Source organism: Schistocerca nitens, chromosome 4 (assembly GCF_023898315.1).
Source record: "Schistocerca nitens isolate TAMUIC-IGC-003100 chromosome 4, iqSchNite1.1, whole genome shotgun sequence".
Taxonomy (NCBI): Eukaryota; Metazoa; Arthropoda; class Insecta; order Orthoptera; family Acrididae; genus Schistocerca; species Schistocerca nitens.
In genome coordinates, this window is record NC_064617.1 from 424,442,658 (window position 1) to 424,464,647 (window position 21,990).

Sequence of the window (21,990 nt, forward strand, 5' to 3'; positions counted from 1 at the left end):
GCCTGGGGGACGTTTCCAGAATGAGATTTTCACTCTGCAGCGGAGTGTGCGCTGATATGAAACTTCCTGGCAGATTAAAACTGTGTGCCCGACCGAGACTCGAACTCGGGACCTTTGCCTTTCGCGGGCAAGTGCTCTACCAACTGAGCTACCGAAGCACGACTCACGCTCGGTACTCACAGCTTTACTTCTGCCAGTACCTCGTCTCCTACCTTCCAAACTTTACAGAAGCTCTCCTGCGAACCTTGCAGAACTAGCACTCCTGAAAGAAAGGATATTGCGGAGACATGGCTTAGCCACAGCCTGGGGGACGTTTCCAGAATGAGATTTTCACTCTGCAGCGGAGTGTGCGCTGATATGAAACTTCCTGGCAGATTAAAACTGTGTGCCCGACCGAGACTCGAACTCGGGAGTAAAGCTGTGAGTACCGAGCGTGAGTCGTGCTTCGGTAGCTCAGTTGGTAGAGCACTTGCCCGCGAAAGGCAAAGGTCCCGAGTTCGAGTCTCGGTCGGGCACACAGTTTTAATCTGCCAGGAAGTTTCATATCAGCGCACACTCCGCTGCAGAGTGAAAATCTCATTCTGGAAACGTCCCCCAGGCTGTGGCTAAGCCATGTCTCCGCAATATCCTTTCTTTCAGGAGTGCTAGTTCTGCAAGGTTCGCAGGAGAGCTTCTGTAAAGTTTGGAAGGTAGGAGACGAGGTACTGGCAGAAGTAAAGCTGTGAGTACCGAGCGTGAGTCGTGCTTCGGTAGCTCAGTTGGTAGAGCACTTGCCCGCGAAAGGCAAAGGTCCCGAGTTCGAGTCTCGGTCGGGCACACAGTTTTAATCTGCCAGGAAGTTTCATATCAGCGCACACTCCGCTGCAGAGTGAAAATCTCATTCTGGAAACGTCCCCCAGGCTGTGGCTAAGCCATGTCTCCGCAATATCCTTTCTTTCAGGAGTGCTAGTTCTGCAAGGTTCGCAGGAGAGCTTCTGTAAAGTTTGGAAGGTAGGAGACGAGGTACTGGCAGAAGTAAAGCTGTGAGTACCGAGCGTGAGTCGTGCTTCGGTAGCTCAGTTGGTAGAGCACTTGCCCGCGAAAGGCAAAGGTCCCGAGTTCGAGTCTCGGTCGGGCACACAGTTTTAATCTGCCAGGAAGTTTCATATCAGCGCACACTCCGCTGCAGAGTGAAAATCTCATTCTGGAAACGTCCCCCAGGCTGTGGCTAAGCCATGTCTCCGCAATATCCTTTCTTTCAGGAGTGCTAGTTCTGCAAGGTTCGCAGGAGAGCTTCTGTAAAGTTTGGAAGGTAGGAGACGAGGTACTGGCAGAAGTAAAGCTGTGAGTACCGAGCGTGAGTCGTGCTTCGGTAGCTCAGTTGGTAGAGCACTTGCCCGCGAAAGGCAAAGGTCCCGAGTTCGAGTCTCGGTCGGGCACACAGTTTTAATCTGCCAGGAAGTTTCATATCAGCGCACACTCCGCTGCAGAGTGAAAATCTCATTCTGGAAACGTCCCCCAGGCTGTGGCTAAGCCATGTCTCCGCAATATCCTTTCTTTCAGGAGTGCTAGTTCTGCAAGGTTCGCAGGAGAGCTTCTGTAAAGTTTGGAAGGTAGGAGACGAGGTACTGGCAGAAGTAAAGCTGTGAGTACCGAGCGTGAGTCGTGCTTCGGTAGCTCAGTTGGTAGAGCACTTGCCCGCGAAAGGCAAAGGTCCCGAGTTCGAGTCTCGGTCGGGCACACAGTTTTAATCTGCCAGGAAGTTTCATATCAGCGCACACTCCGCTGCAGAGTGAAAATCTCATTCTGGAAACGTCCCCCAGGCTGTGGCTAAGCCATGTCTCCGCAATATCCTTTCTTTCAGGAGTGCTAGTTCTGCAAGGTTCGCAGGAGAGCTTCTGTAAAGTTTGGAAGGTAGGAGACGAGGTACTGGCAGAAGTAAAGCTGTGAGTACCGAGCGTGAGTCGTGCTTCGGTAGCTCAGTTGGTAGAGCACTTGCCCGCGAAAGGCAAAGGTCCCGAGTTCGAGTCTCGGTCGGGCACACAGTTTTAATCTGCCAGGAAGTTTCATATCAGCGCACACTCCGCTGCAGAGTGAAAATCTCATTCTGAAAACGAAACATGACAGTCCAAGCACGTTTCAGTACCGGTTGCGTTTACATGCAGCGAACAGCGATTGCGGAACTGGAAAACTGGCAACCAGAAGCGTATTTCCAGAACCGATTTTGAAGTGTTTACTTGACCACCAGGAGCGGTATTGGGAGATCGGCTTACGGAATCCGGTTTTGGGAGCCCCATGTAAACGCACTGAATATCTGCTATCATCGGCTCGCGATATCACGTGACATGAGCTGTGAGTGGCTTACAAAACCGCATCGGAATCTCCATTTCAACGCTTCAGAAACTAACGTTCTGTATTTGGTGGTTCGACTATATACTTTTTTAATACGAAAATATGCAGCGTATATGTTGGTGCAAATCAAAGATCCTTCCGAAACGCATTTTTTTATGGGGTTCGTTTCCTAAAGTGGCGGGAGGCTCTACGCCGGTGTACCAAATCTTAACCATTCAAAGGATTGATAAGTTTTACGATCCCGAGGGAAAGTATACTGTCACTTAACAAGGAAAAAACGTATTTTAGCCCGGGAGAAAGTGTATTTTGTAATCGGGAAATCCGGGAAAAACCCGGGAATTTTTTTTTTCCTTGTCCGCGTATACACTCTGAAGATGTAATGGCCATAACAAAACAATACATCTCACATTCAGTGAAAAGCTTTATTCCGTATTTAGAGGCGGAGCTACGAAGTCCGCCATGCTAGGATGTTTACGGAAAATTGTCAGTAAGTTTTCAATTTCATCACGAGCAAATTGGACAACTCGTTCCCTTTCCTTCCTCTTCGTTTTGGAAGTCTCCAGCACGGCAACAGGAGGTATCGCCTTTACAATTTCGTCGCGCACGAACGTCGTGGGAGCGGCAGCAACAGCGACAGGCAGTATAACTTCTTTTTCCACGAACGCAGTTGTACTCTCTTTACGCTTCTGCCTGTACTCATCTATCTGGCCTTCCGTAGGTACTAAATCGATAACTTCACCTCGCATAAATGCAGCAATACTCTCCTGTCGTCTTCGCTCTGCCTCTGCTTCACGGATTTCCCTCATAGCTTCTTTTTCGCGCTCATGTTCAGATATACGCTCCATAACCGCGTTGAACAGACTCTCCATCGCATCCGTAACCTTCTTCCACGCCGTTCCTTTAATCTTATCTTTGACGGCATCAAGCAATCTCTTTCTGTCTATCAAAAAGGCGGAATGTTCTGGAAGAGACTTCAGAGCGAAGGCGACGAACTTCTGAAATTCTTGCAAAATTTCATCCACCTTTTCCTGCCACACTAAGGCCTCAGACCTTCCTTTCATGATCTCCAGCCTCGTCACGGCTATATCCATTTCCTTTTCTTCGATTATCTTTTTGAACTTTGCCACAGTCTCGTCATATCTCTGCCAGATCTTTCGTTTCTCCTCCTGGCAGCTTTTCCTCTCCCGTGCAGCTACGTAACATATGTCAGCCATGTTAGCAGTTTCTAAGTCGTTTCGAAGCTTCTGAAGAGCGTGCATGTGGTGCATATCAATTTCGTGGAATAAGTCTAAGGTTGCCTGCCGTATGTACCTGTAAGAACAAATAACAGTATTACGGTCAGACATAATGAAACATACCAGCATTTTGACAAACAGAAAAAAGAGTTTGGTGGGAGAGACGGGGAAGAGAGAGAGACCATCAATAGTTTCGGCTCTACTTAACATTCTTGCTGGGCCACAACTTGTACATGGTATCATTCACAGTACGTAAACTAATGGAAGCATCAGTTTAAAGTAATGTACCAACGATTGGTGACAATACGTTACACAAGCCTTGCGGATCCCTTTTTATCAGCGCAAATATCGGGGAGGCTAATACTTAGTTACCTACAGAAAGCTGTTACTGCACTGTGTACTTTCCCACCACACACGAAAAAAAACACCACCATACGCAGTGAAAAAATCATTTGTATACAGAACCTATAATACTGCAGCACGGACGTCCATTTTCAGCGTAAGGAGACTTGTGAACACGTCTTTGTGAAAAACAACCCTAATATAACTATATATGACGGTAGTATCTGTTCCCGAAACAACAGTTACCGTGGATGACCATGCAGCTTTGCTAGAAATGAAATGATAATTAAATGGACACCCTAGCTGCAAACAGGCGTTGATGTACTTCAAGTCCCGGTCGGGGCACACATTTTCAACATGTCCCCAATGAAGTACATCAACGCCTGTTTGCAGCTAGGGTGTCCATTTAATTATCATTTCACAACCCTAATAGCAAATTAATCAATTTTCCCAGACACAACCTTTCAACAAGATTCCATTACACCATTCGATGTGCCCCAGATGGAAATAAATTTGTGAAATGTATGTTAAAAGGAAAGATTGTACAGTATCATGAGCGAAACAAAATAGTGGCAATATTCGAGGACTAATGTTTTTCCACCAAATCATAACTTGAAATAAATATGTGAACAATATATGTTCAACTTTTTTACTGACAAAAAGAGTTATGGTTACTTTATGCATATTCTAATGGAATACTGTATTTTCTAATAGGATATAAAGTTTTACTTTCTAATCCGTCACATAACTTATAACAGCTATCCACAGATTATGGGGATCCAGAATGAGTTTATGAATGGTTCACCATACAAGACTACGTAGATAAAATGTGAGAGCCTTCTGTATGGAAAAGACTGAAATGCGAATCCATCAACAATCATTTTTACTCAAAAATTAGGCTACCTGACAATAAGCAATGGGATTTGATTACTGCACCGAATTAAGATTCACATAGATTCCTAATACATAGACAGGATGAATGGTGCTACATGTTTTAAGAATGTCAAGCAGTTCTGGCAAAGGGGAATGTATGGGGACAGAAATAAACTGAGGTGACAATTAGCTCCAAAACGACTTGTTTTCAGGACCATGTATACTGAAGTTACAAAAGTCATGGGTTACTGCCTAATATCGTGTCGAACCTCCTTTTGCCCGCCGTGTGCAGCAACTCGAAGTGGCATGAACTCAAGAAGTCGTTGGAACTCCCCTGCAGGAATACTGCGCCATGCTGCCTCTATTGCCGTTCATAATTGCGAAAGTGTTGCCTGTGCAAAATTTTGCGCACGATCTTACCTCTCGTTTATGTCCATAAATGTTCGATGGGATCATGTCGGGCGATCTGGGTGGCAAACCATTCGCTCGAACCATCCAGAATGTTCTTCAAACCAATCACGAACAATTGTGGCCTGGGGACATGGCGCATTGCCATCCATAAAAATTCCACCGTTTTTTGGGAACATTACGTCCACTAATGGCTGCAAATGATCTCCAAGTAGCCGAACATCCGGAGGAACTAGTCCGTACCATGTAAACACAGCCCACACCATCGACAACTGGGGTCCATCTCTCGTGGCGTATGTGCCACACTCAAACCGTACCATCAACTGTTACTAACTGAAATAGGGACTCATCTGACCAGGCAACGATCTTCCAGATTTCTAGCGTCCAGCCGATGTGATCACGAGCCCAGGAGATGCACTGCAGGCGACCTCGCGCTGTTATCAAGCCGGCCGTTGTGACCGAGCGGTTCTAGGCGCTTCAGTCCGGAACCGAGCTGCTGCTACGGTCGCCAATTCGAATCCTGCCTCGGGCATCGATGTGTGTGCTGTCCTTAGGTTAGTTAGGTTTAAGCAGTTCTAAGTCTAGGGGACTGATGACCTCAGATGTTAAGTCCCATAGAGCTATTTGAGCTGACATCAAATGCGCTCGCGCCGGTCATCTGCTGCTACAGACCATTAAATCCAAATTTCACCCACTGTCTTAACGGATACGTTCGTCGTGCGTCCCGTGATGATTTCTGCGGTTATTTCACGAAGTGTGCTTTCTGTTAACACTGACAGCTATACACGCTCGCCGCTCCTCTCGATCGTTAAGTGAAGGCCGTCGGCCACTGCGTTGTCCGTGGTGAGAGGTAATGTCTGAAATGCGGTATTGTCGGCAACTCTTGACACTGTGGGCCGTGGAATATTGCATTCCCTAACGATTTCCAAAATGGAATGTGTCATCCGTCTAGCTCCAACTGCCAATCCGTCTTCAGAGTCTGTTAATTCCCGTCATGCGGCAATAATGACGTCGGAAACCTTTCCACATAAATCATCTGAGTACAAATGACAGTTCCTCCAATGCAATGCTCTTTTATACCTTGTGCACGCGATACTACCGCAATCTATATCTGTGCATATTGCTATCCCATGACTTCTGTCACGTCAGCGTATGAGGGTGCCTGACAATGAACTATTCAAGAGGATACCCATAAAATTTCGTAACGACTGAGTGTTTCACCTACGATGCCTTTTTTTTTCGCAGGATCCACAATGCCCCTAAAGCAGGCTCTAATAACCGCATAGGTTCCGAGCCATTGGTCGGATGTTGTGGCAAATTGCTTATCGGTTTTAGCCGAGAATAAATGAGGCTTATCAGGAGCGGCCTTGGAAAGAAACCCCAGCACTTCAGAATGTTCTCAAATTGACACTTTAAAATGTAACGTTAGTGCATCGGCTGATCAATTCAGATACTGCTGTTCGATGTCAGTAGTGCAGCGGGCTATTGCAGTCAGAATTTGATCCTGAAGTCTTTTTCTGTGATGAAGTACGTCTTCATTTGTCGGGGAAACTGAATTCGTAGAACAATCGACATTGGAGTTCTGAAGATCCTCATCGGTTATTCTGCACTGTGTGAAAGTAGGAGTGTCCAACACGAATAACTCGACCAATTTTTTTCCACCAAACTATAACTGGTAATAGATATGTGAACAACATACAGCAATCTTTTTTTCCGTTAATTAACAGGTTTATGCAAGAGAATGCAACGTCTCGGTGTCTGGATTTTATCTCATGATGCACAACAGGGAAGCCTCTACGACTTCCAGCATGACTTTAATTATTAGAGAAGATTGCGGTTTTTATGTATCTGAATGATTTTTTTGAGGTGTGGCTGTTATCTGCACTCTACCATAGCCTAAACTGAGAGTTGGTTGTAAAAATAGGCCTTTTATTTGAAGCGTAGGGGTAGTGTGTGCCTAAGAGGTTTTCAGACTTCTTCTTCATGTACGTAGAGATGGATGTTTCGCCGAGCTGATCCCTAACATGAGTGCTTGGCGTGTATCGGCTGTGTTCTACTTTGCTACGAATGCACACTACTGGCCATTAAAATTGCTACACCAAGAAGAAATGCAGATGATAAACGGGTATTCATTGGACAAATATATTATACTAGAACTGAAATGTGATTACATTTTCACGCAATTTGGGTGCATAGATCCTGAGAAATCAGTACCCAGAACAATCACCTCTGGCCGTTATAAAGGCCTTGATACGCCTGGGCATTGAGTCAAATAGAACTTGCATGGCGTATACAGGTACAGCTGCCCATGCAGCTTCAACACGATACCACAGTTCATCAAGAGTAGTGATTGGCGTATTCTGACGAGCCCGTTGCTCGGTCACCATTGACCAGACGTTTTCAACTGGTGAGAGATCTGGAGAATGTGCTGGCCAGGGCAGCAGTCGAACATTTTCTGTATCCAGAAAGGCCCGTACAGGACCTGCAACATGCGGTCGTGCATTATGCTGCTGAAACGCAGGGTTTCGCAGGGATCGAATGAAGGGTAGAGCCACGGATCGTAACACATCTGAAATGTAACGTCCACTGTTCAAAGTGCCGTCAATGCGAACAAGAGGCTACCAAGACGTGCAACCAATGACACTCCATACCATCACGCCGGGTGATACGCCAGTATGGCGATGACGAATACACGCTTCCAATGTACGTTCACCGCCATGTCGCCAAACACGGATGCGACCATCATGGTGCTGTAAACAGAACCGGGATTCATCCGAAAAAATGACGTTTTGCCATTCGTGCACCCAGGTTCGTCGTTGAGTACACCATCGCAGGTGCTTCTGTCTGTGATGCAGCGTCAAGGGTAACCGCAGCCATGGTCTCCGAGCTGATAGTCCATGCTGCTGCAAACGTCGTCGAACTGTTCGGCAGATGGTTGTTGCCTTGCAAACGTCCCCATCTGTTGACTCAGGGATCGAGACATGACTGCACGATCCGTTACAGCCATGCGGATAAGATGCCTGTCATCTCGACTGCTAGTGGTACAAGGCCGTTGGGATCCGGCACGGCGTTCCGTATTACCCTCCCGAACCCACTGAGTCCATATTCTGCTGACAGTCATTGGATCTCGACCAACGCGAGCAGCAATGTCGCGATACGATAAACTGCAATCGCGATAGACTACAATCCGACCTTTATCAAAGTCGAACGTGATGGTACGTATTTCTCCTCCTAACACGAGGCATCAAAACAACGTTTCATCAGGCAACGCCGGTCAACTGCAGTTTGTGTATGAGAAATCGGTTGGAAACGTTCCTCATGTCAGCACGTTGTGGGTGTCGCCACCGGCGCCAACCTTGTGTGAATGCTCTGAAAAGCTAATCATTTGCATATCAAAGCATCTTCTTCCTGTCGGTTAAATTTCGCGTCTGTAGGACGTCATCTTCGTGGTGTAGCAATTTTAATGGCCAATAGTGTATTTAATTTTGTGTTGATTGCAGTTTGCTCAGATGTGTGCTCGACGCTATAGATCATACCTCTGGTCCTCACAGAATCGTCGGCAAGTGATGATGGATGAGATCGCTGTCTTAAGAATAAATTTACGGATACCAGTCAATAAATACTGGCTCCTGTTTTGACTAGACCATAGGTGGGGGTCTTCCTACACGTCGGTCAGGAGGCCTGAAGATGGCGTAATGTAGTGCTGAAACTGGTTGCTCAAATAAAACACAACTGGAAATTTGGACGGCTGGAGGTGTTTTAATTCGACATTTTATACTGAACACCCGAGGTCCCGCAACTATCCGTGTAAAGATGGACTTACAGAGAGTAAACCTATGGGTTGGTGGATGGTACTGTCCTCTGAACGGAAGCCAAACAATGCAAGATTACACACCATCGATCTCTCTATGACAGTGCTACGACTGTTTTGATGACGGGATGATTCACAAATCCGACATGCTGTTCTGTGAGTTCACTTAACCAGATAAATGAAGTCATGCTTCATCTGGATCAAACTCGCTATCATTCACAGACTGCAACAGGCACTTGCATCCCTTCAGATTATTAGTTCCACATTTATTGTCGGCTATTGCAGAGTCTTACGTTTAACTTCCGTGGCATTAGACTTTCTGCGAACTCAGGTGTTGCAGGAAAAGAACTGGCAAGTCGATTTTGAAAATTAATTCTAAATTTGATTTTAGTTTAAATTAACTGGGATGGAAGCCAGAAAATACAACTTTAATCAATCATGCGGAGTAGCCCCACAGACCAACAGTTCGTCATTAATTATTATGTAGACAGTACACAGAAGGTATGAGATTTTGTACTGGAATGACTACTTACAGTTCGTAGAGCAGTTTATTTTTCTTCTTTCTTTCGCAGGAGGAGCCTTCGCTCATTTTAATACAAAACTGATTAGTTGTTGAGCACTCTGGTTGCAATCTATTTACATCCGCAATTTGCTATTAAATGGACCCATGTGGTTCTTATCAATTACTTAAGCTTCTAAAGCATTCCTCTAACTCATGTCATCCACCACACCCCTGGTACTATTGACAAAATCTGCCTAGAGAGGCTTTGTAGACAGAGTGGATGATTGTCCAACGGTGGCCATGGGCAGTGGTGTGCCAAACTAAGTAGTGAAAGTATCTTTCACGTGCCCGATTGAACTTGGAACGTACATAGATAGACGTGTTACAGTATAAAGATGAAGGAAATTGAAAAAAATTACACAATGAGACGTACAAAGACAATAACTGAACAGAGGTCACCGCAACTGGACCATCAAAACTATCATGTTCGAAAGTGTTGAGCGTACCCTCATATGGTGAGAGGTGGGAACACGTAGTTGACCCGGGAACATTGTCGGACATTATAGTTCTGGTGCTCAAAGTGATATGGTGTGGAGAGGCATTTTGTTGCAGTGTCATACTGACCTCCAAATCTTTAAAAAAGGCACACTCACCTCTCAATGGTGTTATGGTGCTGTACTCCCTCGTCATGTCGGTCTGTTCAGAGCACTTCATTCTTATGGATGACAATGCTCGACCGCATCGAAAAGCGTACGTGGCTCTTGGTACGAGAGGATATTCGGGGAATGGACTGGCCTGCCTGTTCCTCGACTTAAATCCGATCGAGCACGTATGGGATGCGTTTGGGAGAAGTACTGCAGACGTCCACATGCACCAACGACCAAAAAACAGTTTCCAACAGCGCTGGTGGAGGAATGGAATGCCCCACCACAAGACAACCTTACCAACCTTGTGGCCAGCAATGTAGTACGTCGTAGAACATACACTGCCGACCGTAATGATCACAAAACCTATTAAGTATCATATCATGCCTTTTGTAATGTCCAGGGGACTACCATAAATCGCAGTGCCTTCAGTGTAATTACTGCCTCCGAATTAAAATGTTATTTCTGTTCGTCTCATTGCGTACTTCACTCAGTTACTTTCTGTGCGATACTGTAGCAGTTCCTTCTACGTATGATCCAAGTTTTATCTGTGTTATTTGGCAGTGACATATCACGGTAAAGTTACTTTCGTCTTTAAGTTTTGCACATAAGTTTATTTAAGAGACTGAGTGCAATACTTAATTGCTGTCAGCCGCTGTGGCCGAGCGGTTCTAGGCGCTTCAGTCTCGAACCGCGCGAACGCTGCGGTCGCAGGTTTCAATCCTGCTTCGGGCGTGGATGTGTGTGATGTCCTTAAGTTAGGTTTAAGTAGTTCTAAGTTCTAGAGAACAGATGACCTCAGATGTTAAGTCCCATAGGGCTCAGAGCCATTTGAACAATTTTGAAGTCTCTAGCATGGCGCCACATAGTTATGGTCAGTCATCACACAGGTGGCACCCATATCAGGAACTTTATTAAGCTTATAAGCTTATAAATAGTCCCATCCACCCGCCTACCGTTATAAGCGAAGCCACAGTAGGCGCTCCCTTCATAAGTCAAATACACTGAAGCGCCAAAGAAACTGGTATAGGCATGCGTATTCAAATACAGAGATATGTAAACAGGCGGAATGCGGCGCTGAGGTCGGCAACACCTATAAAGACAACAAGTGTCGGGCGCAGTTGTTACATCGGTTACTGTTGTTGCAATGGCTGGTTAGCAAGATTGAAGTGATTTTGAACGTGGAGTTATAGTCGGAGCACGAGCGGTGGGACACAGCATCTCCGAGGTAGCGATGAAGTGGAGGATATTCCCGTATGACCATTTCACGAGTGTACGGTGAACATTAGGAATCCGGCAGAACATCAAATCTCCGACATCGCTGCGGCCGGAAAAAGATCCTGCAAGAACGGGACCAACGACGACTGAAGAGAATCGTTCAACGTCACAGAAGAGCAGCCCTTCCGCAAATTGCTGCAGATTTCAGTGCTGGGCCATCAATAAGTGTCAGCGTGCGAACCGTTCAACGAAACATCATCGATATGGGCTTTCGGAGCCGAGGGCCCACTCGTGTACCCTTGACGATTCCACGACACAAAGCATTAAGTCTCACCTGGGCCCGTCAGCACCGACATTTGACTGTTGATGACTGGAAATATGTTGCCTGGTCGGACGAGTCTCGTTTCAAATTGTATCGAGCAGACGGACGTGTACGGGTATGAAGACAACCTCATGAATCCATGGACCCTGCATGTTGGGTTGGGTTGTTTGGGGAAGGAGACCAGACAGCGAGGTCATCGGCCTCATCGGATTAGGGAAGGATGGGGAAGGAAGTCGGCCGTGCCCTTTCAGAGGAACCATCCCGGCATTTGCCTGGAGTGATTTAGGGAAATCACGGAAAATCTAAATCAGGATGGCCGGACGCGGGATTGAACCGTCGTCCTCCCGTAGGCGAGTCCAGTGTCTAACCACTGCGCCACCTCGCTCGGTTACCCTGCATGTCTGCAGGGGACTGTTCAAGCTGGTGGAGGCTCTGTAACGTTCTGAGGCGTGTACAGTTGGAGTGATATGGGACTCCTGATGTGTCTAGATACGACTCTCACAGGTAACACGAACGTAAGTGTCCTATCAAATCGCGTGCATCCATTCATGTCCATTCTGCATTTCGACGAACTTGGGCAATTCCAGGAGGACAATGCGACACCCCACAAGTCCAGAATTGCTACAGAGTGGCTCCAGGAACACTCTTCTGGTTTAAACACTTACACCGCCGACCAAGCTCCCCAGACGTGAACATTATTGAGCATATCTGGCATGCCTTGCAGCGTGCTGTTCAGAAGAGATCTCCACCCCCTAGTTCTCTCACGGATTTATGGACAGCCCTGCAGGGTTCATGGGGTCATTTCCCTCCAGCACTACTTCAAACATTAGTTGAGTTCGTACCACGTCGTGTTGCAGCACTTCTGTGCGCTCATGGGGTCCCTCGCGATATTAGGCAGGCGTACTAGTTTATCTAGCTTGCGATCACAGATAAACATTCTTACACTGGCAGCAGATTTTTGCGGCCGTGCCCTTTCACTTATCAATTGCAGTCTCATCTCCAGTTGTCGCGCTCTCATTTGCAGTTATCAACAAGTATCGTCATATTGAATAAAATAATTTTGGGTACTGGGCCGCGTCATGACAAACTACTAAAACAGCTAAATTGCCGACGTTTCGACCGACTTGCCGCGATCCTCTTCAGGTCGGTTCACTGCTGTATACTGACGAATGTCTTTCTTCGTATACTGTTATTATAGGTTATCAAATGACTACCGATGTCACATACCTGAGATGTCACTGGACAATCGTCTTGTTGCCGCAATCACTACCAAGTGTCGCAGCCTACACCTATTGACAGACTTAACTTAGATACTGTCACCGACAGCAGTCCAGACTGAACACTTGATAGATTAGTTGGTCAGCGTTCAGTGAGTTAGGTTATACTAGTGTTCAGAACTTTTACTTCAGGGCCTCACACTCTCATCAAACTACAGCTAAGTATTTGTTGTGTATACAGGGTGTTTCCGTAACAGCGTGGAAAATTTGAACAGAACATAGAGCAAGCTCCACTGAACAATTTGAGGTAGGGAACCCGGAGTCGGAGAAGCCAGCTTAAGGAGATAACAGGAATAAAATCACACCACAGTGTAATTTTTTATCTACATTAGTTACAGTTAACTACAAATATCATCGTTTTCACAATGAACGTACCATCTGTACTGTACCTTACAAAATGTGCTGAAACCGCAAGCGTGACATCGGCGAACAAGACTCTGACGCACCGTGGCAAATATCCCTGGTGATTTTCGAATCACATCACAGGCAGCTTCAATTCTGGCGACTAATTCCACCTCCGTATCCACTGCAGTCTCACGCACAAGTGAAGTGACTTTAGATATCCCCCGTAGTAAATAATCAGGATGATTCAGGTCAGGTGATCTCGCAGGCCATGGAATACGACCTCCTCCCCTTGCAATGCAGCGACCAGGAAATACAGCACTGAGATGGTTCCGGACATCCACACTGCAGTGAGACGGTACAACCTCATGTTGTGTCCACATCCTCTCACGAACAGCCAAGGGTACGTTTTCCAACAACTCACGTAGAACTCTTTGCACGGACCTCAAGTATTGGTGGCCATTCCTATGGCGTCATGACTTCCTAGTACTCAAGCTCATCCTCCTTGTTTCCTTGGAGGGAATAAAGACTGTACATGTTAATAAACAGAACAGTAGTAAACTCATACGCGTGTTAGTTGTAAATAAGCTGGAAAAAGTAACGTTAGACAAAGCGGTAAATAAGTTTACTTCTGTTGTGTCTAGTTCATACTGTCTAGACACAATGAGGTAGCTAGGTGCACGCTAAACTAACGCAGACGGGCTTGAAGTACTGGAACAGGAGACTTATTAATGCACTAAAGAAAAGTACGTAGTTTTATAATACTAAACTTTATTCTCTTGTTGGAATACATCTCTCTTGAATATTAGTACGCTATAAGCACTGATACAAATGGCGCCTTGCTAGGTAGTAGCTATGGACTAAGCTGAAGGCTATTCAATCTGTCTCTCGGCAAATGAGAGGAAAGCTTCGTACGTCTGGTCGCAAGCTATGTAGTCCGTACAACTGGGGCGAGGTCTAGTCCGTGTCTTGTGACCTGCCATGTGGTGGCGCTAGGATTGCGATTACACAGTGGCGACACGCGGGTCCGACATGTACTACAGGACCGCGGCCGATTTAAGTTACCACCTAGCAAGTGTGGTGTCTGGCGGTGACACCACATTCCTCCCCCGCAAATCGGCGAACGGTCGTGAGATAAGGCTTCCGCCCGCCGTGGGGAGGACCCCATGTTGACGTATGCGATGAGGTGGGGAGCCTAACAACAGGCGAGGCTGTGCCACCCGCACCCGGCCATTCGGTCCGAGGGGAGCTAGGAAACGCCTGCAAACCTAGTCCAGGGTGCACGTCAACATGAGGTGTATGCGCACGTAAGGAGACAAGAGGGGCCGAAGGGTCGACCTCCATGTGGTCGGAGCACCCGACGGGCGAAGACGACATCTGGTCCGGAGCGGGCAAGAGGTCCATGGCGGAGGACGGCTGGTCACGGGAAGCGAGCAGCGGCGCGCGACCCAGGGAGGCGCGTGGCGGCTGCAGCGAAGCGTCCACTGCGGGCGGCGCCGGCGGCAGCTGCGGCGGCGGCGGCGCGACGCCATGAGGCAAAATGGAAGGCAGCGTCGGTAACACCTGGGGATGAGGCGAGCCAGTAGATGGGTCCCCAAGGCGCTGACCTGACGGCACCGTCGCTGAAAGCAGACGGGGAGCGGCAGAACCCAGGCGACGACAGAGGCGCAGCTGATTGAGATGCCGACGCACCTCACCAGAGGCCCCCAATACCAAATACATCGCGCGGCCGAGGCAGCGAAGAATGCGCCCTGCGAGCCAACGCTGTGAACCGCGATAGTTGCGATAATAGACAACGTCGCCAGGAGCAAAAGCAGGAGTCTGCCGCTGCACAGGAACCTGATGCGGCGGATGCAGCAAAGACATCAGGGTGCGATGAGGACGACCATGGAGCAATTCAGCCGGCGAGCGACCATCGCGGGGCTGAGAGCGATACGAAGACAAAAAGAGCAATAATGCGTCCTCCCGAGAATGCGACTCTTTCAATTTCAACATTTGGGACTTGAAAGTCCGGACCAATCGTTCAGCGGCACCGTTTGACTGAGGCGAAAACGGCGCGGACGTCAGATGTTGAATACCATTGGCCTCGCAGAATGACTGAAATTCTGCGGACATGAATTGTGGGCCATTGTCGGAAACAATAGTCTGCGGAAGACCTTCAATGCAAAAGATAGCAGACAAGGCTTGGATTGTGGCAGAAGACGTCGTGGAAGACATTCGGACAACAAAAGGAAAATTACTGAAAGCATCGACCACAACCAACCATCGAGCATTCCAGAATGGACCAGCAAAATCGATATGCAAGCGTTGCCAAGGGGAAGTGGCTTTCGGCCATGCAAAGAATTTCCGCGGCGGTGCGGATTGTTGTTCGGCACACGCCACGCAAGAGGAGCACATATTCGTAATCGCAGCATCGATTCCGAACCAAGTACAGTGCCGACGAGCAAGTTGTTTCGTACGCACTATACCCCAATGTCCTCGGTGAAAAAGCTTTAAGACAGAGGACTGTAACGATCGTGGGACCACGACTCGGGATTGATCATTATCAGAACGCAACAACAAAACACCACGCCGTACAAAAAGTCTCTCCCTGTGAGCAAAAAAACGGCGAACCAAAGGATCTTCGATCCGTGACTTTGACAAGGGCCATTGCGTAGCAACAAAACGCAAAACAGTAGCAAGGACAGGGTCAGCAGCTGTGGCTGTAGCGACACGACGAAAATCAATCGGAAACGATGCGACCACGTCATCGGCTTCCGAATCAATGAACATGCAAGCAAGTTCGGAAGAATCGAATGCTTTATCCTCAGCAACAGGCAAACGGGACAACGCATCAGCGTTTCCGTGCTTAGCAGTGGACCGATACAAGATATCGTAGCGGTACTGCGAGAGAAAAAGCGACCAGCGAATGAATTTCTGCGCTGTACGTGGAGGTACAGGCTTGGTCGGATGAAAAAGCGATGTCAAAGGTTTGTGGTCCGTGATGATGGTAAAGTGACGACCATACAAGAAGTCATGGAACGTGGTAACACCAAACACGAGAGCTAAAGCTTCTTTCTCTATTTGTGAATAATTTCTTTGCGCAGATGAGAGCAATTTTGACGCAAAGGCAATAGGGCGATCATGCGAGCCATCTTTGTGCGCAAGCACAGCACCGATCCCGAAATCCGATGCATCTACCATCAACAAAAGGGGTTTTCGGGGATCGAATGGCGTAAGGCAAGTATTTGAAAGTAACGCCGATTTCAACTGGCGAAAGGCGCGTTCGCATTCCGCCGTCCAGACGAACGGAACACCTTTACGGCGTAAGCGATGAAGCGGAGCTGAAATGGAAGAAGCATTGCGCACAAACTTTGCATAATAAGTAATTTTACCCAGCACACTCTGTAGCTGTTTTAAGTTCTGCGGAGCAGGTAAGTCCTGTATGGCACGGAGGTGCTCTGGACTCGGATGTATACCTTGGGCATTTATGACATGCCCCAGGTAGGGTAAGTCCCGAGCAAAAAACACACATTTGTCCTTCCTCAAGCGAAGACCATGCTGACGCAAGACCTGAAATAATGTGCGGAGATTTTGCAAATGTTCTGCTTCTGTCTGTCCTGAGATCACAATATCGTCCAGATAGTTCGCAGCAGTAGGGACCGACGCACAAATAGTTTGTAAATATTGCTGAAACAATGCAGGGGCGGATGCACACCCGAATGGCAGTCTTTTGAAGCGATACAAGCCAAGATGCGTGTTAACCACTAAGACGCGCTGGGATTCTTCGTCCACAGGTATTTGCAAGTACGCATCTGCTAGGTCCAATTTGGAAAAATATTTTCCCGGGCACAGTTTGTCAAAAAGATCTTCCGGGCGGGGCAAAGGAAAAGTAGCAGTCACAAGTTGTGGATTCACAGTTGCCTTGAAGTCCACACAAAGTCTCAATTTTCCGGAAGGTTTTGGCAAAATTACTAAGGGTGAGGCCCAGAGAGAAGCCTGCACACGTTCAATTACACCTTGAGATTCTAAATCGTGCAATGTTCTTGCGACCTCATCACGCAATGCGTGGGGAACATTGCGCGCTCTGAAAAATTTCGGTTGCGCGTTGTCTTTCAGTTCCAAATGTGCTGCATAGTTCTTAGCGCAACCAAGGCCCGGTGCAAAAATGTCTGCAAATTCTTCACAAAGACTAGAAACACTGGCGGAAGGCACAGTCTGATTCACTGATAGGACCTGATTTACTATAGACATATTAAACAATTGAAACAAATCTAAACCAAACAAGTTCACTGCACTAGAATAACGAAGAACGTAAAATGACACAAGTTTCGTTTGTCCCTTGTATGTGGCAAGAAGGCTGCACTGTCCTAACACAGGGATCGGCTGTCCAGAGTAACTAGTTAACTTAACATTTGCGGCACGCAATGGCGGTGCGCACAGCTGTTTGTACGTGTCTTGATTGAGCAATGAAACTGCAGCTCCGGTATCGAGCTGGAATGGTATCACTTTGCCTTCAAAGTCTAAGTCCACAAAAAGTTTATTGTCCTGCTGACGACAAGAGCGACTGTCACGTGCAATTGGAACTGATACAGGTACAGAAGCACTTGCGACTTTACGGGATTTGCGGCGACGTCGACGCACTCTGTTTGTGGGACGAACACAGTCACTGATAGCTAAAGTGTCACTGGACGGGTGGGAATGAACTACATGAATGTCCATGGGTGAAGGTCCACGAGCCTGATTGTCCTGGGTTCGATTCCGGCGCGAAGCAAAGGGCCTGGAATTATTGTGATTGTCTGATCGAAGCCTTTTCTGGCAAACACTTTGAACATGTCCTTTCTTTTGACAGTAAAAGCAAATAGCTTGGCGTGACGGGCAATTTTCACGCGAATGTCTAGTTGCACACCGCGGGCATGATTTCACTGCAGTTGCTTGCTTACGCGGCGCACGTGTTTGCAAGGGAGGCTGCCGCTGCTGCGATGGGCGCGAGGGCCGCTTAGCGTCCCGTGCAGCGGGCCCGGCGGGCCGGTTAATGTGACACACTGCTGGCGAAGTTTCAAAAGATGCCTGAGCAAAGTCAAGTGTGTCTTGCCTATCCAATATGTCTATCACTTGTTGAAGGGAGGGATTAACTAGTTTCAAAATCTGTTCCCGTATGCGAACATCAGAAACGTTCTGTGCTATTGCATCACGCACCATAGTATCGGAATAAGGAAGTCCACAGTCACATTCAAAGGCACACTCCCTAGTAAGTCCTTGCAAAGTTGCTACCCACTCCCTATTAGTCTGACCGGCCGTACGTTTTGTACGAAAGAACGTATACCGTTTTGCAACTACATTTACTGTTTCTTTGAAATAGGCATCTAAAGCAGACAAAATTTCTTCGTAGGACAGAGTTGCTACGTCGCGTCGGGGAACAATTTCACTACCACACGGTAGGTAGACACACCGACACAAGAAAGCAAAAACAGCTGCCGCTCTTTACCTTGAATTCTGTAGGCTGCGAGATGAAAGTTGAACTGGCGAGACCACTCGTGCCAGGTCTCTTCGGCCGCCACGTATGGCCGAAAGGGAGGTGCAACAGCGTTTTGTGGCAGCGGTAGCGAAGAAGCGGCGGCTGCCGCATCGTTTTGCAGCGCACGTTGACCCTGGACGAGCTGTCCAAGGGCCTCCAATAACGCCTGCGTCTGCTGATTCTGCAAGCGAAAAAATTCGGACAGTACATCTGGAGATTGTGGCGAAGCCATGACACAAGCAAATCAGAGCAAAGTACAATCAATTAATGCAACGTGGGCGCGGCACCACTCCTCGGCGCCAATTAATGTTGTGTCTAGTTCATACTGTCTAGACACAATGAGGTAGCTAGGTGCACGCTAAACTAACGCAGACGGGCTTGAAGTACTGGAACAGGAGACTTATTAATGCACTAAAGAAAAGTACGTAGTTTTATAATACTAAACTTTATTCTCTTGTTGGAATACATCTCTCTTGAATATTAGTACGCTATAAGCACTGATACAAATGGCGCCTTGCTAGGTAGTAGCTATGGACTAAGCTGAAGGCTATTCAATCTGTCTCTCGGCAAATGAGAGGAAAGCTTCGTACGTCTGGTCGCAAGCTATGTAGTCCGTACAACTGGGGCGAGGTCTAGTCCCTGTCTTGTGACCTGCCATGTGGTGGCGCTAGGATTGCGATTACACAGTGGCGACACGCGGGTCCGACATGTACTACAGGACCGCGGCCGATTTAAGTTACCACCTAGCAAGTGTGGTGTCTGGCGGTGACACCACAACTTCCATATCTCTTTAAGATGGCTTCTGCGATCCCAGGTTGCCCACCTCAAATTGTTCAATGGAGCATTCTCTATGTCCTGTTACATTTTTGCACGCTCTTACGGAAACACCCGGTATATTTTAAAAAATGATTGTTATTTGTTATTCTTTGTATTGCCAACATTATTTTGCTATTGTCAACTGCAACTAGTGCCCTGCCCTAAGATTTTAAGGGCGCAAGCACGCCACTTCAATACAGCAGCTACTTTCCGTAGAAGACGGTTCGCTTTCTGCCACCTGTATGTTGGGCGCCAAACTTATTTCGTCATTACAACATGAAAGTATTACAAGATGTACTATAAGGTAGCTTCTCTCCACGGATATGTTTACTCGACCTACGTTGAGCTCCGATGCTAACTGCTTAATTGCATGAAATTCACCAGGTGTAATTCCTATTCATTGGACAATAAGATCCATCGTTATCTACTAGATCCTGAATTCAAGATGACTTTAGTCGATCACCTATAAAAATATTTAAACATGTTCAGTAGCAGATCCCCAGAACATGTTAAACAATATTTGAGGAAACTATTCGAATTTATGTAAAGAGATCTGCTAGTCTTATTTCCTACCGTATTTTCATAGAACTCGAATCTTTAGTCCTAATGAAGTCCTCTGTTTAAACGGCTAAAGGTAATGTTGTTTCATGTATGCAGTATAATCTGACAGCACTGTTTTAATGAACTTGAAAGTTCTAGATCCAGAATTCGAAATTCTCATGTGTGATGTTGTACAAGGGCAATGGTGTCAAAAGAAATGTTATCAAATATTTATTTCTCCCAACTATCTGTAGGCACGTTCCATCGTGTGTGTGCGTATATATTTGTGTGTGTGTATGAGAAAGAGAGACAGAGAGAGAGAGGTGGGGTAGAGAGAAAGAGAGAGGGATAGAGAGAGAGAGAGAGAGAGAGAGAGATTGAGATTCTTGCCACATAACAGAATCCTATTCGAGGATAAATTGTTTCTTCAAAACCACAACCGACCGGTCTTTTACTCGAATCGTTTCATACTTCGTAGGTCGGAAACACGCCTTCATGTTTCCAGAAAGATGTACTGCGGTGATTTTTAAAAAGTGATATTTCTGTTTCCTCTAATGGCGATACAAAAAGATGTCAAATATATAAAGGATACAGCCAGTTTCATAAGTTTAATTTAAAAACCTTTAACCTTGACCAGGTTTCAAAACCACTAAGGGTATCTTCTTCAGACGACAAGTCATATAAATTACATAACGTTAAATAGACACGATGAGCTAGGAAACTCAAGCAAAACAGTAGAAAATACGGAATGAAGTCCTCCACGGAAACAGTCAAACTGTTACACGGGTACAGCCTGTTAAAAGAGCAGACATTGGATATTATTTTATATTTTCTGCTGTTTGACTTGAGCTTCTTAGCACATCATGTAGGTTTACTATTTTAACGTCATGGTATTTATGCGACTTTCCTTCTGAAAAAGATACCCGTAGTGATATTGAAACTTTATTTACGGTTGCTGCTCTCAGCAATGTTTAAAATTCTGATAATAAGATGTCGTTGTTTAAACCAGAAAACAGATTTTGCTTTTCGGTTATGACTCCCTTCTCCCTGTGCATAATTGGTTCCTGTTACACTAAAAGGAAAAGCATCAATAGAAAAATTTTCAAGCTTTACTTCCTCAGGATGGATATGGAAATTTTTTATTTTTTGATTTCTCTAATTATATGCCCAAAAGTTGTACCGTTTGTAACGGTCCCCAGACCGGAGGAAATAAGGGATTTCTCCTATAACACATACTACAGTTACTTTTTAAAAAGATGACTGTCTCCTGTATTTTTTCTACTTTTGCCGTGAAACAAAATACGTTGTAACTAACAATACTGATGTATTCTAACTATTGACTATCGGGATATGCGTCACGACATCCATATGAAATATCTAAACTATTCACACCGTCACGAATGAAATTAGTATTATCAGCGAGCATTGTGACTGTAGAATTGGCAATAAGCAGCTATTCATCAATAGAATTCCCACAGTCGAGCTACATTGGCCTGCGTAGAAGTATTTCTCCTGATGATGGCGTAATATGCAGCCAATCTTGTAACCAAATAATTTCTTTCTGTAAGAGAGGAAACATTTCTTTGGAAGTGATGTACATGTGCCTGTGCTTGACGTACGGCTAATGTCTGCGAACGGAGAAACAGGCTCTTCTTCTTCCACATTTTATGCATTAGCGTACTCAAAAGAACCATGTGAAACAGGAACTGGATGAGAGTCAATGAGTTTGTTGAAGATATTACTAAACACAGGGTGATTCAAAAAGAAAGAACAGATTTCAGTTGTTTATTAGAGAAAAAACTATGAAAGATAGAAACACTTTGTGCATATAA